This window comes from Numida meleagris, chromosome 2, assembly GCF_002078875.1.
Source record: "Numida meleagris isolate 19003 breed g44 Domestic line chromosome 2, NumMel1.0, whole genome shotgun sequence".
Lineage (NCBI taxonomy): Eukaryota > Metazoa > Chordata > Aves > Galliformes > Numididae > Numida > Numida meleagris.
In genome coordinates, this window is record NC_034410.1 from 61,209,354 (window position 1) to 61,236,607 (window position 27,254).

At 42.6% G+C, this 27,254-nt stretch overlaps 1 long non-coding RNA gene across 1 annotated transcript; it reads left to right on the forward strand.

The window, feature by feature from the left end:
• On the forward strand, positions 1-27,254 carry LOC110394385. Its single transcript, XR_002435586.1, has 3 exons — positions 1-335; positions 869-945; positions 26,950-27,254. It is a non-coding gene; the product is annotated as an uncharacterized LOC110394385 (long non-coding RNA).

Genomic DNA, 27,254 nt, shown 5'->3' on the forward strand with positions numbered 1-27,254 from the left:
TGTAAAGGCTTGTTTAGATTCCAAACATGTTTTCCTTAAGTAAATCCATATCTAATAACAACAGTTATATTCTCTGTTTCTTGCTCTGTAGTGAAAGGTGGAGCACTGTTTTCTCTTAGACCTCATATCGGCTTTACAGGTGCTCAAAGATGTCATCAACAGATATTAAAGGTGATACACCACAAAATAAAAGAGGCCAAGGTGCAGTACTGCTTGGGGAATACAAAAGCTTTAGGTTTGTGCTGTGGCACTAAGGGGATGAACTGTGAATTTACCATTAAGGAATGGATGGAGTGTGTGGGGGTCAGTGGCTTTTGAGCTGAAATCCTCCTCAGGTGAGTGTGTGGAGGCTACCCCCCAGGTGATTATGTTTCTCTTGCACAACTGCCTCCCATCTCACTCCATCAGCTGCTCTAGCTAAGGCACAACCTTAGCTTGCTTCTCCCCTGTGTTTAAGCTCTGTACGTTCGTGGTTTGCAGATTGGTGTAGGACTGTTTCTTTTGTTGTTGCCTTTGCCTGCCTGGATGTCCTTTCTTTTGGTGGCTTGCAGCAGAACTGAGACCAGAGAGGTTGTTTCTTTGGCTGAGTGCTGCAGAGAAGATGCTTTGCTGTGCCACGTGTTGCTTTGTTTTACTGCGCACCTTGCTCTCTAGTGTAAAATGCTCTGCTGCCTTTCCCTTCCTTGTAGCATCTCTGGGAGACATCACTGTGGTGATTTTAGCATGTGTTCTCATCCTGAATGCATCGCTTATGGAAGTGAATGTAGTCCATGCTCTTATCAGTCTGGAGGAAGTTTAACTATTATTGGAGAGAGTCCACAAACTGCTCAGAGCCTCTAAAGTCTCAGGGACTCCTTCCTGATCACAGCTGTACACCGTGGGACTGTTTGGTGGAGCAGACGGTGTCCTTAAACGGTGGGCTTCTTGGAGCTTTGAAGATATGGGGTGAGTAACTTCAGTTTCTTGTACTTTAATCACTTGAATGTTTTAGTGAGGGTAATGTGTGAAGACTGCATGTTTACTGTTTTAAGAATGAACTTGTGCTTTTTTAGCTTGGAGGAGAGAAGGCTCTCGGGAGACCTCATTACAGCCTTCCAGTACTTGAAGGGAGCTTACAAGCAGGAGGGGGAACAACATTTTATATGGTCTGATAGCGATAGGACAAGAGGAAATGGCTTTAAATTAGAAGAGTGGAGATTTAGGTTAGATATTAGGAGGAAATATTTTAGTGAGAGGGCAGTGAGGCCCTAGCACAGGCTGCCCAGAAAAGCTGTGGGCGCCCCATTCCTGGAGGTGTTCAGGGCCAGGCTGGATGGGGCCCTGGGCAGCCTGAGCTGGTGTGTGGTGTTCCTGCCTGCAACAGGGGTTGGAACTGGATGGGCTTTAGGGTCCCCTCCAACCTGAGCCATCCTATGAACTGAGGGTAATGTAAAATATGGGTGCAGAACCTCCTGCCTTCCCCAAAGGGGACATGGGGGAGGGATGATTTTCCTGAGAACTTACCAAGTTATAGAAATGTGTTCAGTGGGTGGAGGCAACTGAAAAAAGTTATGTGCTTAGCATATTCACTGCCAAACACTTGTTTTTCTGATAATCTCCATTCACCCTTAACCAAACTGTTTCCTTGTGAACAGAAAAACTCTGGAGGTACTTTAGAGGTATTTCTGTGGCCCGGCAAGACTGTCCCTTGTGGGTCCTCTCTTGAGGGCCTGTTCCTCCCTCTGTATGGGATAACTTGTGGGTGGCAGTGGTGGTGATGTGACTGGTGACATTAGGCCTGAGTCTTTATTTCAGTGTGGACACCTCAGGGACACAAAAAGCATGTTGGAGGGATGGGAGAACCCAGACACAGCCTCTTGCCTTCACTTGCTATCCTGTTTCACCCATGCCTCCTTTCTCTTGGTCTGCCACTGTTCCTTGTGCCTTATTTTGCAAATGGACAGGTAGAATCAAAGGGAAACTGTTAATGGCTTCTAATTCAAATTGTAAAGGCTTCTGCTTAATGTACAGGGGCACAAGGACACGACTGTAGTTTACATAAGTACCTGCCATTGCTTATGGTTATGTAAAGTAGGGATGAATCCCTAAACCTGGGATCAAAAGCCTCCTACACATGAATGTGTCCATTAAGGGGGGAAAGAAAACAAGGCAGAGCTGTGCCAGTGAGAGCACGGATCGCTTCACATTCTGGTTTGTGGGAGAGCTGGAAGCAAAGACAAACAGTGGCAGTGCATGTTATTTCTTAAACACCAGGTCAGCACTTAAACTAATGATAGAAAGTGTTCCCCTCTTCTCCTCCATGCATCCACACACATTATGCACAGAAAAATCTACTTAACAGCAAAGAGATGCCAGGCAAACCCCCCCCCCCCCCTTTTTTTTTTTTTTTTTGAATGCCTTCAGACAGTTTGGGATTGAAATTGCTGTGCTCAGAAAAAGTCCTCGTTGGGCTCGCTGCAGCAGGGGTCAATTTCTTGTTTAATTCAGAGTGGTGGCATGGGAGGCAGCCTGATACAAAGGGTTGGTCCTGCGCTGAATGTGGACCAGACTGAGAGCTATGGGAGGCAATTTTACTGCACGCAGATAGTTCTTCCTCGCGCAAAGAACATGGTTAGTAAGAGGGAAGTGCAAATCCTTCCCAGGAAAGTGTTGTCTTTGCTCTGAGCACTGTGCACGTGCCCAGCTCTGTGATCTGGGCAGTTGTTGCCAGTATGTCTTGTAGAGCACTTGTGGACAGAGAGTCTGCTGTTGCACTTTGTGATCTCAGATAATTTGTTTATGGCCCTATAAACCCACATAGGGGATGCAGGATGTGCTGGTAGCTTACTCCTACAGTGCTAGAAGTCACAGATTGCAGGTGGGTCTTCCCATTCTCACTGCTTCCTGCTTGTCCCCAATGTGCCTTCAGCCCCCTCTATTCCTTAATTTCCTGGCCTATGCAAAGCTCCCCCAGAAGTATGTTTCCTTCTACATCTCCTACCATGGACATCAGCTTTGGGAAAGCAAGGATGCGTGCCTGTGTGTTTGCTGCTGGGGCTAGAAGCCATCCAGCTCACTAAACTTTCTAGTGTGGACCCTCTAAATGGCATTTATACACAGTAAAATTCCTTATTACAAATTAGGATTTTAATTCTAAGCTTGGCTTGATAGAATGTAATTTAAAGCCATTTAGGATGGCTTAGCCTTCAAAGCAAACTCAAGATTGTTTAATTAGTCATGCAAGCCACTGAACGCTAACCATAACACAAAACAACTAAAGTATTTATTAGCTTTAGAGCTGAGTTAAGCTTTCTCTGTTCCAAACTTTCAATAAAGTGCATTCAGTGTTAAGCAAGTCTTGTTTTTTTTAATCTTCCAATGCTCAGTAAATTTTATCTGTGAATAAAAGCGTAGCCCAAGTGTTGCAAGACATAGAACAAAGAGTAAATTTAGCCAGCTCTCCAGCATTAGAGGAAATAGTGGCTGTAGCAGTGCTTGACATGTTCTGAGACTCTTCTGCCTTATTTTTTTAACTCCAAAACAAGTGCAAAGCTGTCCAGACTTTGTGTTATAGCTTCTGATTTTTCCCATTTTCTAAGCTTTCTGAAGCAAAATGTGCTAAGAAACAAAGTCCCAGCAATTAGTCCTATAAAGGCCATGAAATGCAGCAAGCAAATAGTGAATAAATCTCTCCATGATTCCTTAAGAAGGTGCTGGCGTGGGCAATGCTAGAATTTGGAGGCTTAAGTCAGAAATGTTTTTGATACAGCCAATACATAACCAAGTCAGTGTTAACAAACTTCTTATTGCTTGCTTATAAGTATTTGTACTTGGATCTAGGTGCACTGACCTGAGAGCAGGAGTGGTATTCAGAACTGGGTTATCTCCAGTCCCTGGAAGAAATGTCCCAGCCCTCTGACTTTGGGGCTGGGATGCAACCTCTTTTGTACATGGAGTAAGGTTTTTAGGGTGGTGAGGCACTGGCACAGGTTGCCCAGAGAGGTGGTGGATGCCCCATCCCCAGAGACATTCAAGGTCAGGCTGGACAGGGCTCTGAGCAACCTGTTGTACATGTAGGTGTTTCTGTTCATTGCAGGGGAGTTGGACCAGATGGCCTTTAGGGGTCTCTTCCAGTTCAAAGGGTTCTATGAAATTGTAGCTCTTACACTGTTCAAATATTTTGTAACTGACTGGGGAAAAAATAAGGCTTTTTGTTTTACAGTTTTTGATTTTTCTTCAATGCCTCAGTCATTCTCTTGATCACAGCCTTCAGCTCTTTTACAGGTGAATTGTTTCCTACATCCTGTTGGTATTTACAATGAATTGTGTTCACACCACCAGTAGCAATGGCAGGAAGTAAACTGCGCTCTGCCATAAAAATCAAGCTTAAAACAACAAATATCCCTTAACAAATTAGCTAAGCTGTATTTTAACTTTTTTTTTCTCTCTCCAGGATTGTGATAAAATAGACATAAGACAGCTGTTACAGGTGTTTTTCCCTGCTTTCATAAGTGACTTCCCCTAACTCCCTTCTGCAGATTGTGCTGTATATTGCCTGTGGAGGTCTTTGGGGAAATAGAGACCTGAGGTGGTGAGCTTGTGGCCAAGGGCAGTGGCAAAGGAGGTGGTGTGGGACCAGGAGCCATTTAAGTGTTTTGTTTGCACGCTTCTGCACCGTTGGTGGTAGGCTTTCACTAGGAATTGAAAAACAGCTGTCTTGGTTTTCACAGCAAGGTTAGGAGTTCTCAGGGGCCATGCTCTGAGGTTGGGTTTCCTGGTATTTTGCTTGGATGTTTTAGACTATATGCTCAGTATTCATTTGCAGCAGGATTTCCAGGGCTCTCTGCATCCTGCAGCTGAGTGGTTAAAAGCCCTGACGCTCCTCACCTCATTTGGGGCTTCTAGAGCCTTTGGGTTGTGAAATAAGCCTTGGTTGAAGTAGAGACTTCCTGATGAGGTTGCCCAAGCCTCTGGCAGCACCAAGTGCCTGGACACGAAGCACCCTGCCCAAGGTCACTGCTAGGACCATTTCTGTGACAGGGCAGAGCTTACCCAGGCCTGTCACATCCCATGGAAATAGCCCCATTTGGTGAGATGAAGTTTCCCAATGCAGATGTTTGGAAAATCCACTGTTGTCTCTGCCTCAAAGGGAGAACAGCAAAAACTAAGGTTTGGGAGGCTGTTGGGTATCTTTTGATTAGATGCTACTATATAAGGACAGAATGTTATAATTCTATTTCTTGTTGATTTCCTGTCATGTGAAACGTTTGTTTCTGTGGTGAAAGAAACTCTTGCACGTTATCACTCTTTAAGCTGCTCTGCCCTAAGGCTTTGGGAATTTAACTTCTTCCCTTTTCAAAGGTTTTTTTTTTTTTTAAGCTTGAAACTTCAGGGGGGAGGGGGAACCCTTTCCAAACCTGCCCCCACTCCCTCAGGTGATGTTCTTCTGAAGTGTAAATGCTCAATTATGCAAAGATAAGAACATGAGAAACTTTGGAAAGCAAAAAAAGGTTACCTTGATTAATGAGCAAAGCTGTGTTAATAATGGATTTTTAATCTCATGGCCAAACCAAAGGAGGAGTGGGGGAAGGGAAATAATCTAATCTAATTGGAAACAGTACTTGTGCAAAGCCAGTGTAACACCAGGAACAGAAAAAATAAAATGCAGATGGCTGAGAGACCCCTTGTTTCTCTTCTGTCCCTTTCCCACCCTTCTTGTAGGGAGAGGGACTCAGTACTAACAGGTGTGCCCAAGGATGTGATGCAGTCAGTGCTGGGTGGGAGGCTGCAGAGATGTTGCACACTGTTGTTATCCTATTCCCCTGGTGGATTGGGTCAGGGCTGCTCCTCCAGCACCCACAGCCTGCTTTTGTTCCATGATCCAGACAAGCTGCCCCACAGGCTGCATCTTGCTCAGTGGAGGTGCCAAAAGGGCTGAGGGAATTATTTTGGAAGGAGTGATTTTAGGGGATGGAAGAGGCACCTGGGTCTCCAAAACTTTTTCTCCTGTGCCATCCACCACACTCGACACACTTTTGTAGTCATACCTATGTATCTTTAAACAGGAAAACGTAGGTGCCCCAATTAAAAGTGGTCAACTCAAACACTAGTGACTGCTTCTTAAACACTTCAGAAATAAATGTTTGGACTTCTTTAACATCATTTTCCTAATCATGCTTGTTTCATTTCTAGTAGAACAATCCAAACTCTGTTATCTTGATAGTGGAATTAAACCTACTTCTCAATATAAAATTACCTGAAAGCTGCTAGATAAGCCTAGCAGGTAAAATGATTTAGGTCACGAAAAGCAATAAAGCAAGCTTGTTTATAGGGTTTTTGTAGTCAAGATAACATAGATCGTGCACTCAGCACAGAGTATGAGATACTTTGAGAGGCTGGTGTTTGGGCTGGTACCATCTATCCTGCTATCTGCTTCAGGTCTGAGCAGATTAAGGATGTGACTGTGTTCTGGGACGTTGATGCTGGGCAGTTCTTCCAGGACGGCAGCAAGCAGTGTTCAGTATCTCCTTCTTCCCTGGCTATGCTTCATGGATGGTTTTACCTTTTGTAGAGGGTCTATTCCTCACTCATCTTTCTGCCTTTCTGTTTCTCTTTTCCAATTATCTCATTCTGCTGTAGTGTGTATGAATCTCACCTGTTGTTTCTCTGCCTTACAACTGGTGTCCTGCATCGTTTTGTTGGTCTGTGTGTTTCATGTTCCATGTAAATTATATTTTGTGTTGCGAGTGGAGGAGATCTGCTTGCAGAAAGACCATGATGTTCATTTTTGAACCACAAGTATCTGCAAGTGCCTGACTCTTCATGGGCAACTGTTCATTAATTCATATCAGCTTGATGTCTTTTGATTTTTTTAAAACCTCTTTCTGTTTAATTAAAATGGATACAAACTTTCCCAAGCTTCAGAAAGCTGCATCCATTATCGTATGTAAAGTCATCTGTGATAAGGAGCATGCGTTTATGCCCAGCTCAGCTACTCAAGCCTAACAACATTCAGTGTAGTACAGCAGTGGCTCAAAATACCATGTGCATCTTTTGACACGTCTGCTGCAGGTCCTGCTGTCCCATGGCATGTCTTGTTCCGTGGTTATCCCCTGTCACTAGCTTTGCATATTTGAAATTTCTTAAGAGGGAAAATCACTCATGTTAGAGTTCTGTGGTTTTTTTTTTTTAAATCAATTTCTTAATGTGTGCAAACAAACCACTCACCTCTCTGGGCAGAGAACCTGGTGGTTATCACTCACTTGATTGCATATCAGTGAGTTGATTAAGTGAAGCTGATTTTGATGCTCAGGCCTAGAGAAACAAAGATAATTGTACCTTGAAGCAGCCTATTGACCACAAGGCACAGAGACTTCAATCCAGAAGAGATACTTAACTGAAATTCCCTCTGAATGCTGCAGCAATAGAGACCACGAGGTTGAATCTATCTGGAAGTATATAGAAAACATGCTGAAAAACACAGAGCTCTCCAAATAGTGCAACAGCCCTAAGTTATTCACAACAGGGCGTAACATAATTTAAATAACGTTTTGGGGTGTTTAGTGTGTAAATTGATTTTATCCTGTGTCTGCGTCATTTCTGAGAATTGTTTTGGGAGAAACTTGGGAGTTTTGAAAATATTACCCTCCGAGTCTCAAGGTAACTGTGACAGGGGTACTGATCTGGACTCAGCTGAGTGCTGAGTTCTTTGCATTTGTTCTTTCTTTCTTTTTCTCCTTTTACAACAGCTTACCCCTCCCCCCCCCCCCCCCCCCCCAACACACACACAAAAGTCTGTCTTAAATTCCTGCCCTGAAAAACCCGATCCCTTCTGTTAAATGCTATGTGGGTTTTCTTGTGCTCAAGTGCTTTGCATGTGCTCGTGCTGTGGCTGGGACAGCTGTGCAGCGGGAGCTGTGCTCCAGCCATAAGGCTCCCTGTCAGGCAGCTACCTGCCAGAACTTGAAACTCTATTTATGTCCTAGTAAAGCATGAATAATATAAAGGTGTCAACACTTCTTTAATTTTTTTTTGGCTATGCCAAGGTGCAGTTGTTTTATAGTTCCATATGAAGAGCACTCACAAAGCATTCAATAGGGGGACTCTCTAATGGACTCTTACTGCTTTGCATAGGAGAAACGCAAATTCACGAAGGAGGAACTTGGACACATACAGCAATAATTGAACTAAATGTGTGTTCAGCATTTATTGAGCTTCAAGGTGGGAAAGAGCAAGCCCGCCAGCCCTGCCTTATGGCCTTGGTTTCCTATGAAATCAAAATAGTGTGGTTCCTCTGGAAGCATCTCTTAGTGGCAACAGAAAGCTAAAATAATGTGTAGAGGAAACTTATCAGTGTGATGGAAGTGAACTGAGAATAAGATAAATGTTTTCAGGTATTCGTGTACTCTGAAATAATGCACGTTCCTCTGAATGAATAGGCAGCAAGTCAACCAAATTATTCTATATCAAAATATTAATAAAATAATTTTATATAAATTATATATGACTTCATAGTCTTTAGAAAGCCATAGCTTGAATAAAGAATGTCAGCAGAGCTTGAATAGGCATAGCAATAGGCCCTTCATAGCACTCTGGCTATGAAGATGATCAGAGGGCTTGGAGCGCTTCCCCTGTAAGGACGGCCTGAGATATGTGGGGCTCTTCAGCCTGGGGAAGAGAAGGCTATGGGGGGACCTTAGAGCGGCCTTCCAGTACCTGAAGGGGGCCTACAGGAAAGCTGGGGAGGGACTTTTTATAAGGGCATATAGCGACAGGATGAGGGGAAATGGTTTTAAACTGGAAGAGGGTAGGTTTAGACTAGATATTAGGAAGAAATTATTTACCGTGCGGGTGGTGAGACACTGGAAGAGGTTGCCCAAGTGATGTTGTAGATGCCCTCACCCTAGAGGTGTTCAAGGCCAGGCTGGATGGGGCTTTGAGCAGCCTGGTCTAGTGGGAGGTGTCCCTGCATATGGCCATTCTATGATAATATACAGTTTAGAAAACCATGGTTAAAAGCAGTAAATGTCTCTTGTACAACACAGTCCACTTTCCTGGAGTGGGATCATCTCTCTGGAGAGGCGAAACTGAAGTCCTGATCAGCAGTGATACTGTTCGGGCTTTCCCTGCAGTGCCAACTATGAGCTCTACCTGTCCTTTGATGACATCCACTGGTTAAGGCTTTCTTTACCTTATTAAACTGCTGCAGCTCTTCATTACATGATTAGAGATATAGGGCTTATATCCTTTCATGAACACTGAGATTCTCCAAGATGTGTGATACTATTTGTAGTCCCATGGTGGTTGGTTATTAGCTGTAATTATTTAATGAATTAAGTGGTGGTCAGCTAAAAGTACTGAAATGATAGTTCATCAACAGCAGAGCAGTGGTGAACAAGACGGTGAATGTAATTTGTTACAGCCAGAGATCTAGTAGATAGCGGGCCACTGGAATTTCGCTCATTTGCCTGCCTCCTCCCAGCAAGGTTTTGATGTTCTGATGCCCTTTTGTCATGCATGATAGTATCTTGAAAGTAGAGATCATGTATGGCCTTACTGGTGAATCAAACTGCTATGGGTTTCTTTTCTGAGCACAAGGATGCATGTCTGACAGCCTGAGGCATGTGAGTAGTTCTGGTGCTGGAAGTGAAGGACAGGGGCTGGGCTTGTGTGTGAGCCCCCCTCTGACCTTGTAAAACCAAGCCCGCAGAACCAGCTTTTAAACAAATCTGGAGAAAGCTGGTTCCTTAGGCCTTTGCAGTATGCATGGGCTCAGGACAGAGCGGTTTAGTGGAAGAGTAGGTAAGCTGTGAGCTGGATGGGCTAAAGTAGGTGACTCCGATGCTCCATCTGCCCTTGCTTCCATCTCTCAGGCATGGGGTGAAAATGTGTAAATGTAAAGGATATTATAATCTGAACGTGGTGCATGGGAATTCATGTATTGATGGTATGCTTAGGAATTTTGGTTTCCAATTAAAAGGCAGCTTTAGGAAGTGATACTATGAGCTTGTCTTTTTTTTTTTTTTATTTTTGGCTAATCTACAGGCATGTTTGAGGCCTGAAAAATTAGACTTCATAGCTAATCTGTGAAGACTTGTTTCCTCCAAGTCTTTTGTGTTGGTAAACTATAGGAACGTTCTTTTGTACCCATATCTAAAGATGATTTGCACTAAATCAGTTTTTGTTCTGAGATATGATAATGTTATCATAAAACTTCTAAAGAAAATACATTTTTCAGGAGTATCTTTAAAATTTAAATGAGTACTAACTTATTATTAGCCCACAAAGTTGCTAATGAATTAACTGTTTGGTCAAGAATTCCTTGCTCATATATTATATTCTAGATTCCAGTGGTAACAACAGGAGATGTTAGCACTCTTTATAACTGTGTTGCATTAAGTAATTTTTCAGCCAAGCTAGAGAACTAATTTCTAGTGAAAGTGGAGTCAAAATGGACCTTTGAAATTACAGTGAATAGAATTCCTCCTGAAGAGGAAATACATGGGTACAGGGAATGCATCTGAAGCACTGTCTCAGTGTTGGTTACATGGGAGGAAAATCCATACTGCTGTTTTCACCAAATTATTGCTAGCCAAATTTGGAAAGTTCAGTATTGTTGTATGACATTTCTTTTCTATATAAGATTTTTTTTTTTACATAATCCTTTGTGCACTACTGCATAAGTACCACTTGGCAGGTTGTTGGATTCATCCTATATTAATTAGTCAGTACTTCAAGATGCACTCTGATCCAAATCTAGTAAACTGACTATAAACTTGCACAACTTCAACTGTGTGAGTGGATCCAGTTATAGGACTTCAAGTTATTCCTGATTAGATCAAGGCCAATTTCACTCCTGATTAACTCTAAGCAGTAAAAACAAGATAATAGATGAAAAGGCTTTCAAAGTAAATACTGAACTTTGCTACTGTGTAGAGGTATGAAACCTGAGGTGTATGGAAAGTAATGCTGTACTGTTCCCTTACCTGTGGCTGGCTAGTCCATTTGCCCTTGCATGGGCTCGGAGGTAAATTTCCCTTAGTTTTATACCAGGAACCTAGGTTAAACAGCACATTGCTAGCATGAGGTGCTGGGTTGGAGCAGAGAATAGTGAGGTTAAATGATGCTGGAATGCAGCACTAGTGTAGACTTATGACTTGGTTAAGGATAATAAGAAGGAACAGGAAACTGCTGGACAACCCTCGTCCAGCAAGGTAAAACTTGTTTGAGATCCTAGAAAAAGTCTTCCTTGGAACCAGTTGTCTTGGGGTTTCTCATCACTTGTAGTTTGCTGTTCTTCAGCTGAGGCAACTTCCAAGGTTGTTCCTCATGGTAGGTTTTCCTCTGTTGTCAGGAGCCAGTGATGGGGAAGTGTTCAATGAACTGCTGGCAGTTTGGTTTTTAGACTCGTGTCTTGTGGTGTTGCACACCTCAGGTAAGGTATGATGATGAGAGTGTCAGAGGGACATTAGTTGAATGAGGCTGATTGGTCAGGGCTGAGAGTCGGGGGTGTTTGGATCTTTGAGCATTTTCTGTTGTCTGAGGAGGTCTAAGGCTGTACTGAACGTTTGTTTCTATGTTAAGAGAATAATGGCAGGATTAATGAAGGACTACGAAGGAATATATGCAGTAGAGGTGTAGGATGCATGTTTGATATTTGGGTGGGAAGCCGGGAGTGTTGGAAGTGGGGAGTAGGTGCTAAAACAAAGGATGGTTAAAGAGGAACAGTGAAGAAAAATACTGCTAAACCTAAATATTGTAAGGTTTTTTTTTTTTAAGAAAAAATGCGTGTACAGAATACTTACTTGTTTGTCACTAAGCATTGTATACAGATCTGCCATCCCATTTAAGAGGTCTACTTTTTTCCCATTTTATAACGGGTAGAGCCTAACTAAAACTGTCATTCTGGACTTAAAGTGGAGTTATAAAAATCTGATTTGACCTGATGTTGAATGAGTTTCTAAAAAAAATTAAATGGTTTTTCATGTAATTTTTGTGTTTTGGACAACTAGGGTTAGCTCTCATGTGAATAGACTGACTTGAAAAAAAAAAACCCAACAAATTAATTGGATTCTTTAAGAAAACACAGTTATGCTTTGGCTAAGGTTGCACCAACACAAGTTGTAAACTCAGCAGCGCTTCAGAACAAAACGCAGAAGTAAATGTTTTCTTAGCTCTAACAGTTGTTAAGGCCATCCTTGGTTGTCACATTTCCTGCTCATATATTATTTTTATGTTCCCAGCATACAGAAACAGCAGCTAAGGGGAGTTTTTTTATTTTGCATTTGACAAGCTGCATTTTTGCTATTCTTCAACTTGCCTTTTTCCCTCTTGCTGTGAGGAATTATGTTTGGGGCTTAGAAACTACAACTGATTAGATATGTACTCAGAATTTCGACTTTCTTTACTACTTCTGTAGTGCTGTCATTTATTGTTTAGGTATTGGTTCCACTTCAATTTAAGTCCTTTACTTGGGGGCTTTTTGAATTGTGTAGTTTCTAACAATTTTAGATGAGAATGCATTTTTTTAATTGAGATTATAAAGTGGTGTACTTACTACAGGAGAAATAATTTAAGAAAAAAAATGTAGTTATTAAAAACAAAAAATTAACCAAACTTGGCAGTTGCAAATGCTTCCTTCTTCCTTCCAAACTAGCTGAAATTAATGTTTAAAAATTAATGTTGAAAATTAATCTTGATATACACCATATGCTTGACATCTTTCCAGTCAGTCATATTGGATCTGTTTCTCTCTGCCTTTGAATCAGGCTATGATCCAAGGTGCATCATAGCATATGAAAAATATGGAGGATATGAGTGCTTCATCTAGTTTGGTTATGTATTACACTGCAATTTTCTCAGACCTTATCTAATGAACCCTGATTCTACTTCAGCAGTGGGACGTCTGAATTACTGCATTTGGAGCAGCACAGAAACAGCTACGCGAAATACAGTAACTACTGGGGAAAAAATGGATTCTGCAGTTAGTCAGGTGTTTTAATTTGCACGGGTTGGATTCAGTCTAATGTAGAGAAGACAGGAAGCAGTTTAAAATTAAGAGTGGTGCTAGTTTAATGTAAAGGAATATATTAATATACTGTACATATTTAATATAAAGAGTGTCCTAGGTGAATTAATGTGCTTTAAACCTTACACATGAGGAAAATTGACAATGCCATTCTGTAGAGCACTTTTCCAAATCTACTTGATGCTTTTTTTTTTTTCAATTCCATGTGAGACTTAAAGCACCGTGGAAAGCAAGCCAAGCTTTGCGTAAGGCTGGCAATGTGCTCTCCTGGCCAAAGGCAACCTGATGCGTTTGCAGCAGGCAGAGGGAGGATGGGGAGATTGGCCAGCTCGTGTGCTGCGTAGGTGCTCCTTGAGCGTGTACTTGCGTAACCTTCCCAAAAAATCAGGCCCTGACAGCTCCAGAGAAACTTGGCTCGTGGGAGTGCACGTATGCCACCTGAATTCAAGGGAGCTATTATCTGCAAGCTGGCACCTCTTGCAGGGCGGTTGCGTTAGCAGCGGTGAGGCGAGGCAGCGGGCGAGGGCAGTGCCTGCACCAGGGATGCTGCATGGCTCCCTCTCTCTGTGGCATGAAGCTGCCTGTGGTGGAAAGGGGCTGGTGGAACTCCAGGGAGGAAGACAGTAGGTCACTCTTGGGGTCTCCTAGAGTTAATCATTATTTTTTCTTTTTTTTAAACCAAACAAATATGTGTTGCTTATAGCCTCCTGTTACTAGGTCTGGTGTGGTTTTTTTTTTTTTTTTTTTTTTTTTTTTTTTTTTTGGCCCAGAAGAGAAGAGAGTGCCCTCTGATTCCTGATGGCAGTACCCAGGGCCATATCTGCAAAGTGGCGGAGCTTCCTCCAGTCTATATGAGTGCCTGAGAACAATTGCAAACCTGACTTGGAATCAGTCACCTTGCTTTGTTGACTTTGGTGAATATTTAGATACCTTACCTACTTAGGTGCTTTGAAGGTGACATCTAACATTTCTGAATGTCTAAACAGCTTTGAGAATCCTGATCTTCCTCTTCTAATCTTTAGCTTCTAAGTGCTTCCACGGTCTGGCAATTCTAATCATTCTGAATATATTTCAGGTCTGTGAAACAAACAGTAACTTCCTTGTGATGGTTATACATACATATGTTTGTGTTAAAGATTGTGCAATCACTCTTGATCATAAACCATAAGCACAGTGAATGCATTTCAGATTCCTAGATACCTTCTGCAGTTCCAGTCTCTTCCATGAACTACTGAAAACACATTATTGTAAATTAATGAAATTGCCTTTGTCCCATCTGATTTTAGATTACAAAATGCAGATATCAGCCCTAGGAGCAGTTGCTTTTGCTTCTTAGTTCTTACCAAAATTTAGGTCCAGCTTCCTCCTGCTCTTCTCACTTCACTTGTTCATTTTTGGTCTTCTACTCAACCATTTCAAGAATTTTATTAACAAAGTAATCTTCAACCATTTGTTTGGTTTCCTGGTGTCCTCTTGATTTCAACCCATTTGAGTCTTGGACATAATTTTTCTGAAATGAGATGGATTTTTTGACGTTTGTTTAAATCACTTTATATTCCTTTAAAATTCACTCCATACTTGTTCTTCCTTCAAAGATATCACTTCTGTATATTCTAGGACTGAACTGTTTCAGTAGTTTTTTTTAAATAAGAAAAAAGTATGGCCAAAAGTCAAGACCTCAATTGTGGGAGGGGGAAGGGCAGATGGGGGTGATGACTATCAAATGGTAGTTGTGAATTTCTGTGGAAATACTGTACAACGTGTCCTCAGCCATTAGCAGGGAACACGAAGTGTTACTTTACCTCTGATGGGCTCAGGTGAAGGGAAGGTGTCATCTGGCAATGACGTGGCTAGAGACACGATGGGACAGGAGCTGAGTTTGCTTGCTCCCTCTTTTTCTTCTTGATAAGGGATAGTGCTTGCACTTCTTAAGTAGACCTTGAAGGACAGCCAGTTGGCCCTTTCTCTGTGTGTTGAGCATGCTGAGAGGGGAACTGCTCTCGATCCTTTCACTCCTTGCTGTCTTATCTCTCTGCTACTTATTAAGTCTAGATATTCTTCTTCTTTATACTTCAAGCACAACTGTGTAAATCCTTCAGCAGTCTGCTTTGCTGATGTTTTGCAGCAGTGGATTATACAGACATGTGCTATGTATTGCATGGCTGGGGGGAATCCATGTATGTGTGTCCTATTGTTCTTGTAGTAGTTTAAGATTTTCATTTAAAAATCTCAGAGACCCCTGATCCTCCCTGCAAGGAGCTGCTCTCTCCATTCCTGCTTATTCTGTGTTTAGGAGTTTAATTAAAATAAGAAATTATCTAAGTGTAGAAGTTACGCAGTCTTTTTTTTTCCCACGTTAATATTGATCATAATTGGGGATAGAATGTCACAATAAACGTGGCTATCAAAAAGCTAGGGAGGATGCTCAGTCTGATGTTTAAATGAATCACTGCAGCACTCAGAGGACTGTAAAAAATGTAGGGTTGAATGTAAGCAAAGTTAAACTAAGATACACCAGAAGGTAGATTCTTGTGCTGGCAAAATGCCTGGAACTTTTGAGGGATATTGAGGAATAGCCTAAGGCCCCAAACCTTGTGGCTTTCAAGGTTTGCTTCATTCTGTCTTACGCTGTTTGTTTGTCTTTGTTTTCTTTTTAAGAAAGGCTTTCAAGTAAAGTTCCTACTTGAGACGAGTACTTCTGGTAAGGTTAACTCAGCCACGAGGTTTGTTTGTTCAGATCAGGGCAGCTTGCTAGCCTGCTTTTTTTTTTTCGTGCATGACGTATCTTTCTAGTGAAATGCTCCTCACTGTGTACGTGAGCATTTTTTCCCTTTTTTTCTGTGCTGCCCAGTCTTTTAGTTTCACATGCTTGCAAAATGCTTCAGTGCTGCCTTGTAGAGGAAGGAGGTCAGGTGTCACAGCTGGTGCAGCTGAGGACGGGGGGCTAAATATTGGATCCTTGTGTATTTGGATCCTGTGTGCTGCAGTGTGTGACCATGCTAGTGAGGAGCTTGTGGCCTATAGACCTCCTCTGCCCTTGCCATCAGCATGCTGGGCCCGATGCTTGTGTAACTCTGGCCACTGTGGCTTGCAGAGGCTCAGGAGGAGTTTCGGGAGGTTGTGTAGCCTTTATGTAGGACAGGGTGTGCTGGAATGGAGCTTTCAGCAATTCAAGGCTTGGGTTTTCTTATAATTAAGCTCTAAGGCGATTAATATTCAGGTTTGGGGAGGACATGCTGAGCAGTGAAGTGTGCATTAGTTTGCCTCATCTGCATGTGTGTGAATGCCGTTTTGTACATGTGCTCTCTGCATTGTGGGGGAAGAAGAGGGTGTGAAATTTGGAGTGTGTTCCAGGAAAAACAGTTGGCTCCTTCTCCCTCAAGGCAAAACCAAGCTGGCCTGTTGCCATGTTTTGGACACCTCGCTCCCCTCTGCAGAGCAAGGCCAGTGTTATGGGAGGAGGAGGCTGGAGGATGAAGCAGGGATGTGAAGAGTGAGGAGATCACTAATGTGGGCACCAGAGTGGCAATGTCCCTGTGCATCCGCTGATGCCAAGCACAGCCAGGAAGCCACCAAGAGAGCGGCCAGGAGTGCTCCTTGCAGCCTGCTCCCTGCTGTGCTGTGTGTGCAGGCATTTTGAAAGAGGCAGGTTGGGGCCTGCATGGAAGCCTCTTCCACCTTTTATGATCGGAACAGCTTGTAAGGAGAAGCTGTCATTTTTTCCCAGGGTGTGTGGAACCAGTTTCGCCGGTCCAGCATGCTGCTGAGCCAAGGCCTATCATGAAAGGGGCTGTGACGTACCTGTGTGTGGTGCTCCTGATTTGTGGGAAGGGTGTGCACTGAAAGCTCGGAGCCCTTAAGTACTGTTTCAGCCATCTGCAGAGCCACCTATTTTTCTCCAAGGGCTGTCCCCATACAGAATTATGAGATATCAGCCATTAACTGAGCACAGTTTCAAAGCACTGTTATGGAGCTGCTACCCAAGTATGACTTCCCAAAGGGAGGCTTTTCATTTCATTGCTTTTTTTTTTTTTTTTTAGTTATTGTCATAAGTGGGACCTCTGATGCTTCTGGTTCTCTAGCATATTTCTCAGGGTGGTATTGCTGGCTTTCCTGATTTTTATCGTGACCTGTGGCATTTGATGTTTTGCCTTAAACTGCAAGCTCTTCACATCTTCTGAATGCGGGAATCTTAGATTGCACAAAATATGGTTCTAATTCTGGTGATGAAAAAAAGATTAAACTTGCTGGAGAAAAATAAATTTATAAACAAATCTGTTTCCACTGTTTCATTTCCGAAATATTTTGTTCAGAAGAGTGACTCTTAATCATTTTAACCCTTGCCATTGGCAGTACTGCAGCAGCCACTGCAAACAGCTCTCTTAAATGGTTAGATCAAGAGTTAGGAGGGGATAGTCCAACTTGTCTCACTGTGACACTGTGCGGGCAGTGACAGCTTCTCTGGGTTCTGCTTCTGCAGATATTTCCTTTGTGATTGTTCTATGTCTTTGAGGGCACAGAAAACCTGAATCTTTTTTTTGGCAAGGTTCTTGCAAAACTTGCAGTCCTGTAAATGAAGCTTCAACATAAAGTTGCCTTTACAGTTAAGCATTGCAATATTTAGGGCTTCTGTCTTGCCAGACCTTTGCTTGCAAATGTTTTTTACTGAGCTAGTCTTCAAAAAAGTTTTGAAAGCCCATAACTGTGGTGTAGTCAAGTAGAGCTGGTCTAGATCACAGGCTTGCCATGATAAAACAAGGCTATATAACTTACAGGAAAAGAAGTTTCTTCATCCTGCTATGATCCGTGTCCTCTTTTCCACTCCCTTCTGGTATTACTAACATGCCAGGTTTGCCAAGAGGAATTAATGGATATGGGCTCAACCCTGAAACTGAAGGGGTGTTGGGAACCACCTTCCATTTGATTCATAAGTACTGTGTTTTTGGTGTTCCACTCTGTCAACCTTATATTACTAAGAAATTACTCAGGATTTTGGGGATGATTAAAAATGTGCAAGAACTTTTGAGCAATGATTACTTGTTAAGAAAATAAATGGAGGTATGTTTGGAACAATTGGAAGCAGTCCAGCTTTGGGCCAAAAGTTGGAATGCTGTATTCCACTTTAAATTCACTCTCTCTTGGCTGGTGAACTTTAGCATGTTAAGATGCTCAGTTCTTAAGTTCTTGTGAAAAGAATTGAATCTGTGTTTCAGACACTGAACCATGCATTTCCCATCCCTTCAGAGAAAACCACTGTTTCACTGATGTTAGCAAAAGAATGGACTTAAAACAAAGTTTTATGAATGCTTATGTATGTGTGCAAAGTGCAGAGAACCCTGCTCATGCAAATATGATGGCATAAATGCAAGTCTGCAGCTTTACATCCTCTATCACAGAACTAACTAGTAGTTTAGCTATCTTGTCTTGCTGCTCTCATGCAGCTCTGTATATGAAACTGGAAAATACAAAAGAAACAGCTTGAGTGGCATATATAGGTCTATTCACTCTTGCTACCTTCATTTTCGTCAGATGTATTTCTACCCATCAATGGGAATTTGCAAGGTAGGGGTGGCAGAGGAGAGTAAAATCAATGAAAACTGAGTCGTTTTTTTTTTTTTTGCCATGTAAACACTGCACTGAAGAAACATCAGTGTCTGTACAAGAAGTCCAGAACAAATCTTGCCCTGTACTGATGGGTTGTTTGAAAATATCAGCATGCCCAGAACAGTTTTTTCCTATCACAATTTGTTTCCTCCAGACAAACAAATTTCACAACGGTTTACAACCCATCCCCAAAGCCTCCAGGCTGCTTTACTTGCTTTAGCTGTAAGTATGTGTGCAGCCTGCGGGGTGGGATAATGCCATGATCCACGTGCTGTGTTTGAAAATACCGTGGCTGTGCTTCTTGGTGGCTGCTGGAACATCAGTGTGGTGATAAGTCCAGGGCTGGATGCTGAGTGCTGTGCCAGCTGCAGGGATTTCCAAAGGAGACTGGTGCTGCTGGGATATGTCTAAGATGCCCACATGCCCCTTGGCTGAACAGGGTGCACAAATTGTGTAGTTGTCCTCCTATTCTTGTAAGCCTGTGTAACAAGAGAGTCATACATTCTTAAGCATAAAATAAGAAAATGAGACAGCGTAAATAAACTTGTGTTTCAGTTCCATATCTGTGTGAAACTGAAGAAATATCAACCTGTTAGGTGTTGTGTTCTAAAGCATAAATATTTAATTGCCACTCTAAGGATAGACTGGTATGGGAGGATGGAAAAAGTTAACCACACGCTTATTTTGCCTGTGGGCAAAAGTCCAGCAAATCTTTCACGAGAGAGATAATTATGATACGACGGTGCAGAAACGCATGTGGTAGCACGTGTGGATGCTGACCTGGCAGCTCCCGGCAGTGGTGGTGAGGCTGCTGCGATGCTCAGAGTCATGTTTCCTTCTGGGAAGCTGGAGGAGGAAGGACTGGGGGAATGGGGTGGAGGCAGGAGGGGCTGGCCCAATTGCAGACCCTCAAGTTCTACATCATAAAGTATTTTTGAGAAATAATGGATGCTGATGAAGGACTGGGGCAGTGGGTGGCTGGTCTGAGTCTCTGAGCATCTTCTCTCTCCTCTCACCAAAGCCTATTCTGGCAAAACACCTGATGGGAAGTGATATAATTTGCAGTCAGATAAGGGTATGCATATTTATGCAGGCTGTGGTAGAAGATGGAAGGAGGCCCTGTGCAGGAAATGTTATATTATGTGGAGAAACAGGCTCCTTGGCTGCTTTAATTGGCCTTTTCATTGCAGCTCTATTTCTGGCTTTCACCAAGGGATTTCATATGGATGGAGATTTTTTCCTTTTTTTTTTTTTTTTTTTTAAATGTTTTCCCCCTAAGAGAGGGCAGGATGGTGGGAGAGCTGCAGAGGGTGCAGACCTGGCAGCACCATGATGATCAAAGCTGAAGGGAGGGCAGTGATGTCAGGGGGCTCATAGTAAGCTGCTGGGCAGTACAGCCTGGCTGCGTGCAGAAGGGTGACAGGCAGCGGGGGAGATGTAGGGGTGTCGAAGGAACAATAGGGTGCAAAGATATCTTTGCCTCCCCTTTGAATATGTTTTCAACCCTTTAAAAAAAAAAAAAAGTACTGTGCCTAAGCAGTAGGCATACGTACCTGTAACTACAGAAACATGTTTTGAATTGCTGAAATTACAACAAAGGGGCATGTTTTACATGCAAAACTTGTGCATGCATTTTTGTATGCGTATGCCTTTTATTTCATTCAAAAGAAAGGCCTGTGAAGACTAGGAAAAGAAGAGGATACTGTCTCTTTATGAATACTAATAAGGAAATCAAGGGGGACAATGGCACTTCAAGTTTCATCTTTCCATTTCCTAGAGGCGCAAACTCTGCAAGTTGTCACCTTGGTGTATTCAGTGCTTCTTGAAGCACTAGACTCCTCCAGAGAGAATGTCAGCCCCAGCCCTGGGCAGTTTTGACAAACAGAGTATATATTGATACATGATAAAGTATGCTAGAAATCACCCCAGCGCTAAAGGCTACTATAGTTTTAATATCATCATTTGAATTAACAAGCATTCTGTGGAGAAATAATGAGCTTTCATTATTCAGAACATCATCCTTACCCCGGGAACTCAGAAACCATTAGCTCTTGAGAACTTAATGAAAAGATGATAAAGAATGTTTTAGATAAAAGTTTGAACGGGTGCACTTGGTAACTAAGGTAAAATATTAATGTTTCTCCCGGTGATGAATCGATGTTGCTAAACTCGTGCTGTGGGAGGAGGTGGAGCAGCGGGCAGGTGTTCCCATGTGTGGTGGTGGGCAGGACGGAGGATGCTCTCTGGGCACGAGGTGGTCACTGTTGGAGTGCTGAAGGGATTCCTGGCTTTGTCAATGACTCATGGCGTTTCTGTGAGAGCAGGAAGGAGTGGAAGGACCAAAACAAAACAAAGCATTTGAAAATAATAATAATAAAAAAATATCCTTCTCTGAAGACACTGACCAGGTGCTCTGTTTGGGCAGGTTGGAATGTGGTTGCCACTTTGTGAAATTCCATATGGGTGGCTTGCTATGTGTCTGCAATAAAAACCCCGGGTGCAATAAACGAAGAAAAAAATATATAAAAGTTTAAATTTTATTGGGTGTAAAGCTCTTAAAGAACTGCTGCTCACAAAGAGTATAAAGATTGCCGAGTCTCAGCATAGTACCCCTACTGAAACGTGTTAGTCCTGCTGTTTTCTTCCTTTAACTGTAGCAATTTGCTTTCTTGCTGTTCGTTAATCCTCATGAGCGTGCAGGGCGGCAGCCGGGCCTCACCTGTGGGCAGTGGGAGCGGGTGGCTGTCCTGCCTGGGCAGAGGTGGTCTGGGGACCCCCAGGTTCAAACTGCAGCAGGAGATTTGTCAGCAGCAAGCACAAATTGGGGGAGGAGGAAGGGAACAAATAGGAATAAACTATCACATAAACAGTCTTAAGTCACGGTGCTTGCCGCTAACAGATGCATTTAGGTAAATGCTGTTACCTCAAGAGGTGTTATCTTCTGGGGATCCTTATCATAATTTTGTTTTAAATCCGAACAGCTGTTGTTTAACTACCACAGACCACAATTTATCTACAGCTTGAGGCCATAAAGGTACCTTTATTACACTCTTTCCTTTTTTTTTTTCCATTTGATTTAATTTCAGTGTGTCTGACACCAAAATGCTATATACAATTTGCATATTACAATATGCACTATTGCAGATTCCATGCACTGCTAAATGGGAAAATCGGAGAGGGATGGTAAATGGGTAAAGCTTGCAGTGACAAATAAAAGAGGAAGATGAGCTCCCATGTTTCATTTACATGTAAAATATTCTGACAATAGTTGTTTCTTCAAGAACAAAGAGCTGGTTTTTCTAGGGTGACTGGTTTATGATGGCTGCAAGAAAAAAAAAAAAGGATGTTTTTTCTGGCACCAGAACAGAAGCATGCTTATCTGAATTGAGCCCTGGGGCTTGCCATATAATTGGAATAAAACTTAAGTCTTACTTAAGAAACCAACAAATATGGAAGCACCAACCATATCCAGAAGGAGCAGCCACTGTGTGTGAAGACTGAAAATCACCTTTCTGCAGGCAATGTCCTGTCTGAAGTTGGAATCTTGAAAAGAAGAAATTGTGGCAAAATGTAGCTTTGTTTGGGGCATCTGGTCTTTTGCAGTTGATCTCTAAAACTGATTATCAGATGACGAGGGAGAGGCATTGCAGGTGTTATATCGTGTGTGGTGTGCATGGGCAGTTGTGGTTCTTAGAGGGTATCCTTCCAACCTCTGCAGTTCCATGCCCAACAACCCAGGGAGGGTATCTTCCAAACCCAGTTTACTGCTTCCAGTCCTGCAAAGAGATCTGTATGTATAGACTTCAGTTTCTCACATTCGCCATGCAGGAAATGCTTATTACCCTTCTATGTACTCCCCCCTGCCCTCAGGGAACAGGGAGACCTTTGCCTATGGAGTTGTTCATCCAGCAGCTGTTACTGGTGCACAAATAGTGCTGAGAAATGCTCCCCAAATGAAAAGCTTTGAGAGAGAATTTGGATAGACCTTCATGTTTAACCCAAAAACCTCTAGCGTCCTACTTCATATTAGTTTTTGTTTGGAATAAATAATAGTAACGACAGCAGAATTAATTATGTATATAACAGCTTGATGACAGAATACAGCTCGCTGCCTATGCTATCCTTCCTCCATCCTAGCTGGGAATATGAAGGCTGAATGTGTCTCTGGGACTTGGGAGTGGAGCCTATGTTTTGAGCTGTTTTCTTAAACACAGAATACAGTAACCTGTTGGCACTTATTAAAAAAAAAATACCATAACTTAGGGAAAAAGTTGATCTTTCATACTGTAACATCCATCAAGTAACATGAGACTGTTTAGCTTGGCTTCTCAAGGACATGGAGAAAACCACTTGGTGGGGTGGAAGTAAGCTGTGAAGGTATGACTGCTCAGTGACTGCCTCTCAGTGCAGTTCTTGGGTGCTATTGACAATCATCTTTTGACTCTCAGTGCTTAATAAGAGCACGGGTAGAGTGGACATGCTATGCAGATTTTATTCATTTCCTCTGATTCCCCTTGTATCTGTCCTAGTTAATCTGTTTGTTTCCTTGTCTTGGAAAACTGGAGAAATCGGGTTTTCCCTCCAGGAAGGCATTACAAAGAATCAGCAAAATGCTGTGTTAATGTAGCAATGGAGTTCACAGCATGGAGCACTTGTCCTTGCAGATGTTATGCAGCACTTAATGTCTTAAAATGAATGGTAGTGGGACTTTTTAAAGAATGTGAGAGTATGTACCGGTGGCTAGTGTCTCTTGTATAGTATCTCTCCTGAAAGTATAACTGCACAAAGAATATTGTCTAGAATTACAGGGCAGGAGCAAATCAACAGTTAATTGGCTGTTCTGTAATTACTTTTAGATGCGTGATGTGCTATACTTATAGGACATGTCAAAGTGGCATATGCGCTTCACAGTGATCTCCTGGTTCTTTTTCAGGTGTGGAGGATTTTGGTAGTCTCTGTAGGTTTGGGGAGTAATGACAATGTTATTATTTATTCTTGATCTGCTATTTTTAAAATGGGGTTGTTTTTGTTCCCCCTCTTCCTTTCTTTTCTAAAACAAAATCTTTTTCATTGTTTCATAGTCAAGAGGAAAAAATAGTACAGATGCTGTTCAGAAGCTCTATTATTCTTTGATAGAGTGGAAATCTTTCCAGTTGCTTCTTGTCTGATTGGAGTGGTTTATGCTTCTTGCTGTGTATTGATCTTACACAGAGCGTGATGGTACCATAGCCCAGTGGGCTGCAGACTGAGCGAGGGTAGTGATACGTATGGAGACATAGATGTGGCCTTTGACTATCTGGCACCTGATTTTCCCCACCTTTAAACCCAGTGTGCATATACTGTAATTCCATGAACCCAGTGAAATGCTTGTTGCCATCATAATGGGTAAATAGCTCAAAACTCAGAGCTGCACATGTGGGAATACAGATGAGATTCTTCAAAATGAGTGCAGGCAACAGTAAATTCTTGACCTGGCTCTGTCTCATGGTTTCAGCAGTCCCCAAAGCTGTGGATGTCTGGACTTCCTCCAAGTCTCTGAAGTCAGCAGTAATCTTTCCCAGGGCTGCCACAAAAGGCGTCTGTAGTTTGGTGACACAACAGGAATGTTTCAGAGCTGCTGAAACCAGGCTTGGGAAGGGAGTAGGACCTGTGTGTGCACGAGGTACCTTCTCCGAGTATGCAGCTTGTGCTGTGTGGATGTGAAGGCCACTGGAAAGCTTTATAATATGGACTTTGGAATCCCCAAAATGTCATTTGTATTTTACCCGATTAAATGTGGAGATCATGTCAAAGGTAAATGGCAAGGGGCTATAAAATTACCCTTCTTATCTCCTGTATGTTTATCAGTTGATAAATGGAAGGAAGCTGGTGCCAAAATAACTGCAAATGAATAATTTATAAATGACTAATGCATCGTGTATGTTGTTTCAGGCAGAAAACAGTGGGACATCAATAATCAAAAGAAGTTGGATTAATTTAGCAGTATTTTGCAGTTAATATTTTTATCTAAATGCTGCAGTCTGGACCTTCGTCATCAGGAGATCCTTCTTTTTGTCACTAAGGACTGATCCACAGATCACTGAAATCAATAGGAGTCAGCTGTTGACTTCATCAGGCTGTGAATCAAATCTATAATATGCGTGTCTTGCTCTTCTTTTCCTTCCTGCTTTCATAGATTTTTGAATTTGAATTTCTTTAGTGTTGTTCCCTAGGATGGAGGGTGGTTCATACGCCTGAACCATACATGTGAACCTCCCTCCCCATGTGCCTGTGGGTTGAGTGTCCCTGGCACAAAATTTGGAGAACTTAATGGAACAAGGATGGGGGAAATGTGGCTGGTGAAAGAAATAAAAATCTGCTCTCATATTTTGGATACTTTTGTTTCTGATTTATACAAATGAAACTGATTTCTTGCAACCTAGGTTTCAATGTAAAGCAGGCTTTTTTTTTTTTTTTTTTCCCCAGCATGTATTTTTCACATTCCTACTCCCCAGTAGATAACATTTGACAGATTTTCAGCGCTGGCCGCTGTGAATAAGGTTAAGCATTGAAGAAGTGAACTAGATTTTCTTCCTATTCCCTTCCATGTGATTTAAATATGGCCCATTTTGCCATCACATGACAGAGCTGCCAGAGATTGCCTCAAGGTAGTTTATGGCTTTAACTAAAGGTCATCTTATGGGGAGGGGTGGGGGTTAGAATCTTATAGAGTAGGGGGAGGGGACAAATGTATTTTAAAAATACATACATTGAATAATAGCTTTTTTTTCTTTATTCTGATGATACAAATGCAAAAGTGAAGCTGACTTTATATCTGAGTGAATCACTTAGGAGAAAGAAATAAAGTCACCAGTAACAATAAATGCTCTCCCTCCTTCCCTCCCCACAGCACGATACCTCACGAAGGAAAGGTGTGTGGAGTGGTTGCCTTGATTTTGGTCTACAGCTTTTGGTGCCTGACCTAGATATCTGGGTAGCAGCTCACTGCTGCAGAAAATGCCCTTCTGCAAAACTTCTATCCCACTGGCTGCTAATAAGAGCAATTCTCACGTAGCACTGTATCCATCCCAACAATGTAATTGGTCTGGCTCTCCCAGCCGGGCTCCGTTCCTCCTGCAGGCCCACGCTGTGCGGAGAAATCCCAGACCTCCCGAGGGCTGAGGGGCTCCGAAACCGTGCTATGTTATCAACAGCTACATGGTTAGCTAACTGCTGTGACTAAATGGAGATTGGGAAGCACTGCAGGCGAGGGATGAAAAGTGATGCCCTCCCATAGCACAAGGCTGATAATGCAGAATTGGCCAAAACAACGAAACTTCACAGACAGCACAGCAGAAGGCTTTGGCTCTCTTGTTTGGGCATTTTATTACCTGGAGCAAAATGTGCAGAGAAGGGAGATAATGAAGTACTTGACTAATTCAGTGTGATCCAGCTGGCTAAGCCAGAGGGCCTGCAGAGCAGGAAAAGCTACAGAACTCACTGCTAGCCATTTTCCCTTGGTACCTGTGAAGCCAAAACAAAGAAATGCAGAGATCAAAAAACTGAGCAATATCAATATCGGGAATGGGGAAGAGGGACAACAAAAAGGGAGGAGAAACCACTAAACTTCCCCTTCCTCTCCCTTCTGCTCTTTATCTAATAGGGGAAAAAAAAATGTCACTTTCATTGTCTCATGCTAACTTCTGATTCACTTGAGAAATTCACTGAACTCCCAAATGTTTAGCACCCTGTTTGCTGCAATACTCAATGCCAACTTGATTTTTTTTAATATTAGCAACCTTTTGTGTTCAGGAAAAAGACAGGTTTTGTCATACAGCCAGATGCATTGTAGTGCCTTCACAAACCCGTGTTCACCCACAGCCTAAAAAGCTAGATTCTTTCTCAGAGGGAGACTAGAAGATGTACAGTGTGTTCGTTCCCCTCCCCAGCCGCTAGCCACTGGTGCATTTTTGCCACTGCATGTTTTTTCTCTGACAGCCTGGCTATTTAAGCACACGAGACGCATTGCTCCCTCTCCGCCCTTCCCTTCCCCTTCCCTGCAATCCTCCCACGGAGTGCCGTGCAGTTCCAGCTGCCCTAGCAAGCTGTTCCCCAAACAGGAGCGTGACGCTAGCAGAAAGCTGACAGAGAATCAAAAGTGGCTACTATGCTTATTTGAATATCCAAGACCAAACTTTGTACCTGATGTAAGGTGGTAGCAGTGCTGGGAGAGGAAATAAAGAAATACCCACCTCTGTGCAGGCTGAATTTAGCCCATGGTTCTCATCGTGGCTGCCAAGGAATGAATCACTGCTGACCAGCCCTCTTGCTAGCCACTGCTCACACCATTTTTTTAACAGGCGGCGGGCAGACACTATGCATCACGGAGAGATGAGCATCGCAAACATGCTTTGCAGGGAAGGCAACCACAGCAGACTGCCAATGCTCTTCCAGCGCCAATTACAGCGATGGTTTAATCGTAAAAGCTGCTTCGTTAAAATGAGATCAGAGCCAAAGCGTTTGTGATTTGGAGGCTTGTACTAACTTTTGGTAGTTATCATTGGGGGCAGCTGATGTGACATCACCCTACAACTCTATGCGACTCGTATTTTTAATGGCCCACAGGCCTCTACATGATGATTTTGCTGCTAGAGTTAGCTCAAGA